Genomic DNA, 12,845 nt, shown 5'->3' with positions numbered 1-12,845 from the left:
AATTCGGATCTGGTATCAGCACCTCAAAGTCAGATCCGGGTTCAGAGCCACCCAGATCCTAGCTGTTAACCCCTAGGGCTTACACAAAATCTAACCCCTCAAACCTAGAGGAAATGAGATTATTAAAGGCCCATTGAAACCAAAGAACAAAACCTGCTTGAGGACAAAGTTGTGAGCTGACCCACACTCTCTTGACCAATGTTGTCAGTATCGGTATCGGCCCTGAATGGTTTGGCCAACGATTCAGGTGAATCGGGCCGAATCATTCTGAATCCGCTAAAAAATATTTTGCATCAATCAGAACATGACCCGTGTTACAACCATAAAAATAATATTAAAAAAATAAATTTATGTTTTTTTTTTACATTTATTAAAAATTAGCGAATTCAGGTTAGTATTGTATCGATTTTCTGACAACATTACTCCCAACTAAAAATAGGGTCGGCTCAGGCCCACCTGATGAGCTCAACCCACACAGTCTTATAAAGTTCAGGTTTAAAAGAGTCCGGCCTTTCAAACCAATCAGCTGAATCAGCCATTTTTTACTTTCTTGATATAAAAAATCACACAAATTAAAGAGATTATTAACATTAAAATATTTTAAAAAATATTAATTTAATAAAAAAACTCTTGGGGGCTGAATCGGCCCTTATCGAGTTTTTTGAGCTGATACGATACAAATCGGCCGATTCACGTGGATACTGACAACAATAATATTAATCTGGGCCTGATTAGGAGAGATCAATATAAAAAATCTAAAATGCTTTCTTTGCATTGCTATCATGATTTTATTGCAATACTTTTTAAATAAGTGATGTTAACAAATATCATGATTTTTTTAAGACATATATCATTGATATTTGTTAGATAGGTAAAACCAATCTCTTAAAAAAATTGTACCGATAAGGGTTGAATGGGATAGCTGGGTGGTTAGATGGTACTATCATAACAATAAATGTCAATGGGTCAGGTTTGGTTCGGACTCAAATAGAACCAAGATCAGACCTGATTTGATATGTCTGGACCCGGGTTCAATCGAACTCACCATAAGAGAAACCATACCTGAATCCTATGAAATTTCACAAACCATACCCGACTCCATATATTAATTGGACCCTCTGGGTCAGACTCGGATTCTAATCAGATCTTATTTATCACCAAACTCTGATCCTATAGAGTTTTGGTATGGGTTGAGTCCGGGTTAAACCTGACCCATTAACACCGTCTTGGGATTGAATGTTACAGAGTTATCCGTTAGCTTGCCTATAAAAAAAAGTGGATAGATGTGGTGTGACTAGGGTTGCTAAACAAGTTGAACGAATTGACCTATGAAAAAAAACCTTATAAAAAAAACAAAGTTGAACAAATTGAGCTCGGGCTGTCTAGGCTCGACTTGTTGGTAAACCCCTGCCTGGGCTCAGGTCATGTGCTGAGTGGAGCACAAGCCCATTACGAGCCAATCACTCCTTTTTTTTATAAAGAAAATCGTGATTGTAAATTTTAATAATGTATATAATATATAATAAAGTAATGTATAATAGAGTAATATATAATAGAATAACAAAAAATGATTGTACTATTTAAAATAATGTGATTTCAGAAATGACTCATAATTTGCTAAAATTCTCTTCATGCCCAAATTTTTTATTCTCAACTTTTTTTAGAATATTTTTATCCTTCACACAAGCAAACTGATAATGTTTAAGCAATAGATATGTACGCAACATCTCAATAAAAAAAAGATTCACATGAACATTTCGCCGACCATATGAAATTTGTATAAAGTACTTGCCAACATAGCTAACTTGAACACACGAGTTTCACATTTGAAATGAGCAGATTTTTTTATATTCGCAAACCCGATGTAAACCTTTTACCATTTAAAAGTTTCAGCTTTGCAGATTCACTCCATACATTTGTGATAGTTCTGACTCTTGACATTTGTGTAAACATCATACAAACCGTTCTTAATTAAAACTCACTTAAAGTTAGGACATACGATCACAAATGTATGACTGACCTTCACAAATGTTGATAGTGAATGTTCTGATCTTTTGCATGTTTTTTATGAGTCACATATTTGCAGATATTAGGACCATGATGACAAATATTGTGATATTTACAAAAATCTCGCAAAAAAAAAAATGTGACATAAACCATAAAAGTTTTAAACGGTTAAATCTCACGAGATTTTTTTTTTGTGACAATTTCTCATGATATTATCGCGAGATTTACTAAATCTGGCGATATGTTTGTCGCACCTTTTTTTTTTACAATTCTTTCAAAATCCTTGAAACCCTAAGTCCCCACTGGTTTGCAAAAACCACAAAAAAACTCTGTTCTAAGCTGGATGACAGCTGGTGACTGCAACAGAGTCAACTGCAACCGGTTCATCTCTCTCTTTCTCTCTTCCTTTCTCTTAAGTCCTCTTTTCTATACTACAGGTGTGTTTTTTTCGTTGATGGGCCAGAGGTGTATGTAACAAATGATTGTTTGTCTGTTCTTTGTTTTGGGCATCACTGTGCATTTGTGGTTGTTGGTAGCTGAATCAGTACAACATTAAATCAGCAGTCTTTACACACTGAGTAAACTACAAGAAGATCTCTCATGCTCAGCAAATGCTGCTAAAAAATTTGTCGAACTTCCAAGAGCAGGATGAGTAGTGACCCAGTATTGAATGCAGAATAGAGCAGGAACACAAAAAAGAATTAAATCCTTGGGCCCCAAGATTAATCTATTTTATGCTAATATCTTAATCAAGATTAGGCAAACTAATATAGGTCCAGTTTACCCGGAAAAGTGTGCTTCAAAAATCCCATTTAGAAAGGTCTATTGATAGAACTGAAGCTTCACTCATATTCTTTGAATAATATGGACCTATTTCTAAGTGCAGGTGAATCTATCTTAATATTAGAATGTTGGATGTCCTTTTCCTTTTTTCCTTTCTTTCTACTTCAATATTACTCTACCTTTGGCTTACAAACAAATACTCTTCATTATCACAACATTTATAGTCAGGCTACAACTACAACCATCATCAGATAACCATGCAACCACCATCAAAACTATTATTGCATGTCAACTTCTACAGATGACACAAGACAGCTAGAAGTATGAACTTTGAAATCTATTTTATATAATATCACAAGCCACCACACTGCCACCAATACTCTTAACATAAAATGTAGAATCTAAACTATGCTTTGAGACTTTCAGGTGTTACAGAAAGCATCATGCTCTTGCTTCACATTAGTATCATAGCAGGCATTGCAGTCTAGGCTCATAGCATGCATCAGGATCATAGCAGGCATTACAGATGGAGAGATAGTCTCTTTTCTTGGGCTGAAAATACAACTCCCAATCAATATCTATGAGAGGTAGCTGTAACCCAAAAAAGAAAAAAAAAAGTGACAGATCTTGATATTGTAAAAGCTACTACAAGACACTTATCTTACCTGCTCACCCAAGCTCCACTTGTGCCAAACAATAAATCCATTGTCAATGCAAACCAATTGTGTACAGACCTGATGCTCTGTAGATAGTTTGCAAAACACTTTATGTTGGATCCTCAGCAATATCGTAGCTTATTTCAGATCAATCAGAATTGGTAGAAGCCATTTGAAATTAGCTATAGATAGCCCTATTCCAATATAATTGCTGCATAATTCTGTTTTGCGAATACTTATTCCTTGCAACAAAATATACAACCGTCAGGTGCAACACTAGACAAAAGCTAGCACCAAGCATCCTTTGACAGATAGTGCTCTAATAATCTTGCTATCCATGTTAGTTCTAATCTGCAAAAATGTCCTTCATCATTCTTGTAATATATATTTGGTACTGCAATAATTTATTTTTGCACCAACAAATGAAAGTATTTTTGAAGTTAATTATATGCTTATCAAAAAATAGAAAATTATTTCTTCCCTTGTTTGGGTTTGCAAATGCAAATCACTACTCGTGACATTGTTCATGTGCAACGATACAACAAGATTTTAAATCCTACTATAGACAGAAGATGTCTGCAAATTCCATCAGCTCTTTGTATGCTTCAGGATTATAACTTTGATGTTAGGTAAGAACAATGAGCAAATATGATCATGTTACTCATTATCATAGAAGTGAAAATAAGTGTAACCAAATCTATCAATCAGACTAAAAAAAACATGTAGAGAAAAAGATATAATATTTAAATAATAACAAACAATATTGATCTTCTAGATAAAATGTCACTACAAGAATTCTGCAGATTAGCGATGAACGCTATCCGATGCTAATTCATCGCAAATCCATCGCTGAACTGTTTAGCGACATATCGGTGATGGCTTAGCGATGGATAACATCCATCGTAATTTCCTGGTCGCTAATTAGAGACAGAACTGATCTGTTGTTACTTCCGTCGCTAATTCGCTACGGATTAGGAAATTTCATGATCTGTCGTTAATTTGTCGCTAAATAAGCACTGATTTGGTTTTGTGACATATACATATCCGTCGATAATCCATCGCTAAAATTTAATGACGAATATGTATCCGTCTCTAATATTTGTCGCCAATTTAGCGATGGATTAGTGATGGAATACATTCTGTCGCAAAACATCGGCTGATTCAGTTTTTAAGACAGATAAATATGTATCCCTAATCCATCGCTAAATTGGTGAGGGATATTAGCAACGAATAATATCCATCGCTAATCCATTGCAAAATTTTAAAAAAAAAAAAAAAATTGTTTGAAATATAAATATCGAGAAAAAATTTCTCCTTATATAATTTATATAACCTATGTATAAAAAATAAAGTACACATAAAAAATACATATACAAAGCAGGTGAAACAAATTTAACACAAAATATAAGTGAAACAAATTTAACAACCCAGTATAATCCTTGATAAATTCAAATTAGTTACAAGTGAACATATACAAAGAGTTTCGTTTGAAACAACAAGTACATGAAATAAATTAAACGCATGAAGCTAATCCTCGCCAAGATTCAGAGCATCATCCTCTTCATTGTCTCAATCTGTTCCTCTATTCATGCCTCCATCAACTCCTCTACGTTGATCATCTTCAGCATCGTACAAGAGAACCGAAATGTTAATATTGATAAACAAAATATAATGAAATGAATTATATACAATGCACCTAATCTAAGGCAATCAAAGTAACAAGGCTGAATGACACATAGACTAGCAATAAAGTGAAAGACATTAACAGAATTCAAAGGTTGTCAAAAAAATTTATAGTGATAAAATCATGCTTATATGTGTTCTAAGGTTGTCAAAAAAATTCATAGTGATTTAATCATGCATATATGTGTTCTAAGGTTGTCAAAAAAAATCATAATGATTCAATCATGCATATATGTGTTCTAAGGCTCGCAAAAAAATTCATACTGATTCAATCATTTATATATTTGTTCTAAGGCTGACAAAAAATTTTTATAGTAATTCAATCATGCAGATATGTGTTCTAAGGTTGTCAAAAAAATATCATAGTAATTCAAGCATGCATATATATTTTTTAAGGCTGTCAAATAAATTTCATAGTGATTCAATCATGCATATATGTGTTCTAAGGTTGTCAATAAAAGCTCATAGTGATTCGATCATGCATTTATGTGTTATAAGGTTGTCAAAAAAAATACATAGTGATTCAATCATGCATATATGTGTTCTAAGGTTGTCAAAAAAAATCAATAATGATTCAATCATGCATATATGTGTTTTAAGGGTGCCATAAAAAAATTATAGTGATTTAATTATGCATATATGTGTTCAAAAAGTGTCAAAAAAATTTATAGTGATTCAATCATGCATATATGTGTTCTAAGGTTGTCAAAAAAATTTATAGTGATTCAATCATGCATATATGTGTTCTAAGGTTGTTAATAAAAGTTCATAGTGATTCAATCATGCACATATATGTTATAATTTTGTCAAAAAAATTTATAGTGATTTAATCATGCATATATGTGTTCTAAGGTTGTCAAAATAATTTCATAGTGATGAAATCATACTTATATGTGTTTTAAAGTTGTCAAAAAACTTTTATAGTGATTCAATCATGCATATATGTGTTATAAGGCAGTCAAAAAATTCAATAGTGATTCAATCATGCATATATGAGTTCTAAGGTTGTCAAAAAAAATTCATACTGATTCAATTATTTATATATGTGTTCTTAGGCTGTCAAAAAAATTTATAATGATTCAATCATGCATATATGTGTTATAAGGCTGTCAAAAAAATTTCATACTGATTCAATCATGCATACATGTGTTTTAATGCTATCAATAAAATTTCATAGTGATTCAATCATGCATATATGTATTCAATCATGCATATACTAGCTTGAAATCTAACGACATAAAACTAATAACATGAAACTTTATATCTGACGGGCACCAGAGCTCATGTTGAATGCAGACGAAGTTTCCCTGTCCCAAAAAAAGTTGCACAACTCATTGTGGACAAGGTTGGGAATGACTTCATGTAAAAAGTCATGCATTATGGCCTAAAGAAGCTGGCGGACACCATCCCAAGAAATAGCAGGGTCAATCGAACGCTGGGAGTTGATGCTAGCAGAAGAACTCCGAGAGTTCTGGCTGCAGGAGTCAATGACAGGTGTGGTGTTCATATTACTCCCAACCCAAACACACAACCTTTTTTGGGTTCATTGGTTGCAGTCACCCATGCTGCAAGATCAAAAGAAGGATGCTGAGTGGAGTCATCACCATATCGCTCTACCATCTATTGCTCGTATGACTCCTACAAAGTAATGATTACAGTGTAAATTAATAATTATAAATTATAATGTTTATGATAATATAATTCATGGTAACTTGTATATTATAATGTTTATTAATACAATAAATACATATCGTTGTCGCTCTCACCTTCGCTCATACAAACTCTTCCGTGCTCTTACGTTTATGTGTTTCAACAAACACATCCTTGTAAGGCACAATGCCTCCTTTTTTGGTTTCCTGTAAGGTTAAATGATAAAAAATTTAATTAGAAAGTATGCATAAATACTTATAAATTTTATAATATATATATATATATTAGTGAATTACCATTTTCTTCTGGTATCACCCAAAAGTCCTAGAACCACCTGTGTGTAGATGGGCATCGGGCATCTTCTTTCGGTTTTGTACAGCCTTTGCTGAGCAGTTTCGAAATTCATGGCTTGCCCACTTGTCGCATATTGCATCCCAATAATCTAACCTGATAGTAGAAGGGTCATAGCCCTTCCATTGTTGTGGATCATCTATCCCACCAACTGTTTTTATTGTTGCAATCTTCATATTGTGAAGTATGTTGGCAAATCGACTGACATCCACCTCCTGTTACACTAGCCTCGCGTCCTGCTCCTCCTTCGCAATTGTGAAGCAATTCGAAGCCTACAAATAATTTCAAAAAGTTAGTACACGTGACTATAACAAAAAATTAAATATGAAACACATTAACTATGATAAACAATTATATACCATGAATGAGGACCATAATTTGTCCAACACCTCCTTCGGGTACTCTTTTCATTGAGCGACCAGTCTTGGAAGATGCTGAATTAGTGACTTTCTAATTTTTTGAATTATTTTTTGTGACTCAAACCTTTGTTTTCTCTTTGATATTCATTACCGTATTGAATATATTATCAAACACATTTTTCTCTACATGCATCACATCTAAATTATATCGTATCAATAAGGTCGACCAATATGGTAGTTCCCAAAATATAGATTTCTTTGTCCAATTGTGATCCTTCTCAAATCCAAGAAAGGGCGTCGAACTACGGGCATCTGTCAGTCTATATGGAAAGTATCGCAATTATCTTAAAATTTCTATGCTAGACAACCGTGTAGGTGAACCTTCTATTTCAATTGTGCCTGCACAAAACACATTTCTTTGTCGTCGGAATGGATGGTCGCTGGGTAAAAATCGACGATGACAATCAAACCAACATGACTTTCTTCCATGTATCCATCTAAAAGATTTTGTATTCTCCATGCAGTACGAACATGCCAACCTCCCATGTGTACTCTAACTGGATAACATACCATATGCAAGGAAGTCACTAATTGTCCATAGAACAATAACCTTCATATTTAAGTTTTGTTTTTTGTGGGCATCGTATGTGAGAACATCATCATCCCACAGTATTTTCAGTTCATCAATCAATGACCTTAAATATACATCAAGATTTTGGTCCGAAGACGTTGAACCAGGGATCAATAGAGACAAGAAAAGATTTTGACGCTTCATACACAAGCTTGGAGGAAGATTGTATGGGGTGACAAATATCAGCCAACACGATTATGGGGTTGATCTACCCCCAAATGGATTAAATCTATATGTACATAAATCGAGCCTAACATTTCTCACTACCATTGCGAAGGTTTGATAAGTACGATCAAAGTGCTTTCAAGCTTCCGCGTCAACAGAATGCGTGATCTTTTCTTTATCATGTCGAACTTTATTTGCATGTCATTTCATGTGTTTAGCTGTCCTCAAAGACATATATAATCGTTGTAATTTAGGGGTGAAATAGAAGTAGTAGAATGACTTGTATGACACTTCTTTTGACCTCGTGCTAGCATTGCCCCTTGTCTTTGGCTTGAATTGATGATGCCCACATGACGGACATGATTTGCTATTTTCTTAATTTTTAAAATACAATATGCAGTGATTTGGATAAGCATCTATCTTTTGGTACCTCATACCTAGAGCGTTGACCATAACCTTCGCATAGTAGAAATTTTATGACAATTTCTCATCTTTGGGCAACATACTCTTCATAATAGAGCACAGACGGTCAAAACATGATTGGATCAAATTATACTCTGACTTTAAATTCAGTAGTTGAAGAACTATAGACAAGATAGTATGACTCTCGCAACCATTCCACAGTGACTCATCAACATTTCTAAGTCATAAAATCTACTAGTTGCATTGTTTGTTGCTTCTTCTTCTACTCCAATTGGTACATCACTAGGATCCATAACAGAACCCAGTTATGGTCATGCGGCATCAAATGTCAAATCTACATATAGATTATTGTGTACCATATCCACCCATGCATCAAAATTGTTTCAAAATTCTTCACTATGAAGCGTCCAATTCTGATAACCACTCACAAAACCTTTCATGTATAGGTGATGTCTAACGCCATGAGGTTTTACAAATCAATTGTTCTTACACATCGTGCAGAGGCACCTTATTCGACCGGTGGGATCCACTGTACTGACACTTGTCATTGCAAATTTAATAAAATTGTCAACACCATCCATATATTCAAGCGACACCTCATTATCAACTATCATACGGTACATTCATTCACAGTTTACAGTCATTTTGTCCTATAATGTTACAGATATTATCTTCACCAGTTAAAAGAGAAACATAATAATGCTATGATGAAGAAAATATCTAATTTATCTAATAATTCTTGTTTGGTAATTGTTAGTGAGCATTTTTTTTGTTTCAGTTAATGCGTAAATTTTCTTTCTCTCTCTACCACAAACATGCTTAACATAAAATGCAATTTCATGAACTATTATGCATGCATTAATAATTCAATAGTTTCTTGTGTAACACCATCACATCATATTTACACACATCACAAGGATATTTAGAAAGATGAAATCACATTCACAAACACGATACATTCAATTTAAGCATGTTTTCATGATATAATTTTATATGAAATGCATAATCAAATAAAAAATAACTTCATACAAGCATGGATAGTCATGTCAAATATTGCAATACATTCAATCATTCATATCACAATAATGTCAAACATGTACCTGCAGCAAAACACTCCAATATTCCACTAACTACTATCATGACTAACATTGAATCCAAACTACAAAAATAAGAGCACTTGTATTCCCATACATTCAAATCATGCTCAACATGATCTCCTAACTTCAGCAAAATAGTCCTAGATATCCACAACTAAGTGAGTGTGTGAGCAGGAAAGTGTTGCATGCAAGAAAGTAAATAACATGTGATGTGATTGCATCACTTACTCACCACGGGTATTTACCTTATTTGCATGCTTTTGCATTTACATTTTATTTGTTTCTTTTTTGCATGGCATTTTAAGCCACATGTGATTCTTAGCATTAAGTATCGCATATTTTGCTCTGCTACGCACCTGCAATACACATTTATATAGGCAATACAATGCAATGAAGAGGGAGAAAGCGAGGGGGTGGGCTTGTCTGAGCCCGACCAAGCGACAGGGCCCAGAGCTGGGGTGGGCTCGACAACCTTGTTGAGCCCAACCCGAGCCTAACCCTGCCAAATGGGCGGGGGGGGGGGGACATGCCCTAATCCCACCTTGCTTTTAAAAATAAAAGACACATATTTTTTCTTAGAGAGAAAAATAACCTTTTTATTTGGTATCATTTCTATAGTCGCCATAGGAATTTTTTAGCCGTAATTTTTCCTTCTGTGCAGTGTCAGTAACTTTTTTTGACAAAGTTTCTACTCAGAGGAACGGTCAGTGGTGGTGAAATTTTAGTAAAAAGACGTCCAATTTTTGGCTCAACTGTAGGGATGGCGGCGAATAGGAGGAAAACCAGGCACGCCCCACCTCACCCCCGTTTGAACCAAGGATGGAGGACATAAAACCGAGATGGAGACCAAAATGAAGGTTAAAATCAAAACCCGTGTGGGAATGAAGGCGGAGATAGACTTACGTTTCCCCCCACCTCAACTTAGATCACTATTAGTAAAATAACTAAAATACCCAAGAGAAACATAGCAACATGTAGGGATGGCAATGGACCAGAGAGAAACAGCTCAACATGTAGGGATGGCGGTGAACCGGAGGAAAATGGAGCCCACCCCACCTCACACCGTTTGAACCAAGGATGGAGGACACAAAACCAAGATTGAACAAGAATGAAGATTTAAAATCAAAACTCGTGCAGGAATGAAGGCGACAGAGATGAATTAACGTTCCACCCTTCCTGGCCCCTATTCTCATTAACAAAATAACTAAAATACCATTAAGGTTGGCAGCAAGAGAGAATTAGCGATGAGGATGAAAGTTTAAATCAAAACATGAAAAGAGAATAGAGTGAAGATGGATGTTAAAATAAAAACCCATGTGAAGACGAAGGCGGAGATGGAGGGCAAAATTTTGATAGGAGGCGACGGTAGAAACCTTGTCTCACCCTCTACCCTAGTCAATTGCCATCCTTATAGAGAAGGAGAAGAAGAAGAAGACAGAGGAGAAAGAGAGAGGGTGTGAGAGGTTACCTAAAAAGGGGTCGGCGAGAGGGAGAGCACTGACGTCAGGTGCAGACAACAGAAGAAGGAGAGGGAGGAGATCTCCGCCATGCAGACGGTGGTGGTCACGGTGGCATCGCAGCTCCGACCGATCAGCAAACGGGGAAGGAAGGAGGATGCTCTGTCCGATCGGCAAAAGCGAAGAGGGAGGAAGTGGCACCGCAGACGAGGCTCTCGGCAGCAAGAGATGGAGTGAGGGAAGAAAGAGGAGGTGAAGGAGAGAACTCAAGGGGTGGGCGGCGGCTGTGTGCGAGGGCTGAAACAGAAAGGGAAAGAAAGGGGCTCATATTAAGGTTTTATGGGAGAAATTAGCAATGGATTAGTGACAGAAACATTTCGTCTTAAAATTCATCACAAATTAGCGACGGCGTAGTGACAAAAAAATGTTGTCGCATATCCGTCTCAAAGTTGCGACAGAGTTTGAGACGGAATATTTTCGTCGCTAATCCATCACTAATTAGCGATAGATTTTGAGACAAAAAATTTTCGTCTCTAATTCTACAACTAATTCCAATTTTAAGGACGACTAGTTTTCTCTAGTTAATCCATCGCAAATTGGTGATAGATTATTTTTGTTGCAAATTTTCGTCGTTAATTAACATTTTTCTTGTAGTGTGTCTTTGTAACATAATATAACACTAATATAGGATGGATTGTACAAGTCAGCCTTCCAAAGAAATAATTATCATCCAAATAGTGGTGATCACAAATTATATAACTTTAAATTTTTACCACCTATTTGGAGACATTTGAGAACTTATACGCATCTATGGTAAGTCAAAATATTTTGGCCATCAAGCAAAAATGCTTGGATAATGTCAATCAGGAAAGAACAGAATCTTAAGTGCCTTCTTCCAAAACCAAACAAACCAAAAGAAAAAATATAAAGTGTCAAGCATACTTTTTGAGTGGAGAAAATGTCTCTATTTTGCAAAATATAGCAATTAAAATACTCAGTCAACCATGCATTGCATGTGCATGTAAAAGAAATTGAAGTGCATTTAAAGCGGCACATACCAAAAAAAGAAACTGTCTTGAGTCAACAACTCTTACTGATTTAGTTTATGTGCACATGAACATGCACATGCACATGCAGAAGACTTCAGATGAAAAAGAAGCAAAAGATTCTTGACCTATTGTATATGATGGCATTGATGCATTTGCATATAGCTCAATTGAAGAAAGGAATGAAGAAGAGAAAACAAAAGATAAAAAAGTGGAGGATGAAAGCATTGACGGCCAAGGAATTGATTGAGACACTTTTTATTCCACTTTTGATTTCATAGTTAATAGCAAGTGAATAGTCTTTTTGTATAAACTTGAATCATTATGATGTTTGTTTTCTCATGAACTTGTGTTCATTTTGTTTTTGTTTTTTATACTTGATTATTGATACTTAATGTATGATGATTTAGTTTATGCTTGATACTTATTTGAATGGAAGTACATTTGATGCACATGCTTGGTACTTATTTGATGTTTGATACCTTTTAGATATGGTTAGTGGGATTGAAAATATATTTTATATATTTTTTCATGTAA

The sequence above is a fragment of the Nuphar pumila genome, chromosome 4 (assembly GCF_984573655.1).
Source record: "Nuphar pumila chromosome 4, dmNupPumi1.hap1.1, whole genome shotgun sequence".
Taxonomy (NCBI): Eukaryota; Viridiplantae; Streptophyta; class Magnoliopsida; order Nymphaeales; family Nymphaeaceae; genus Nuphar; species Nuphar pumila.
The sequence above is the reverse complement of the archived record's forward strand: the minus strand, read 5'-3'. Positions refer to the sequence as shown.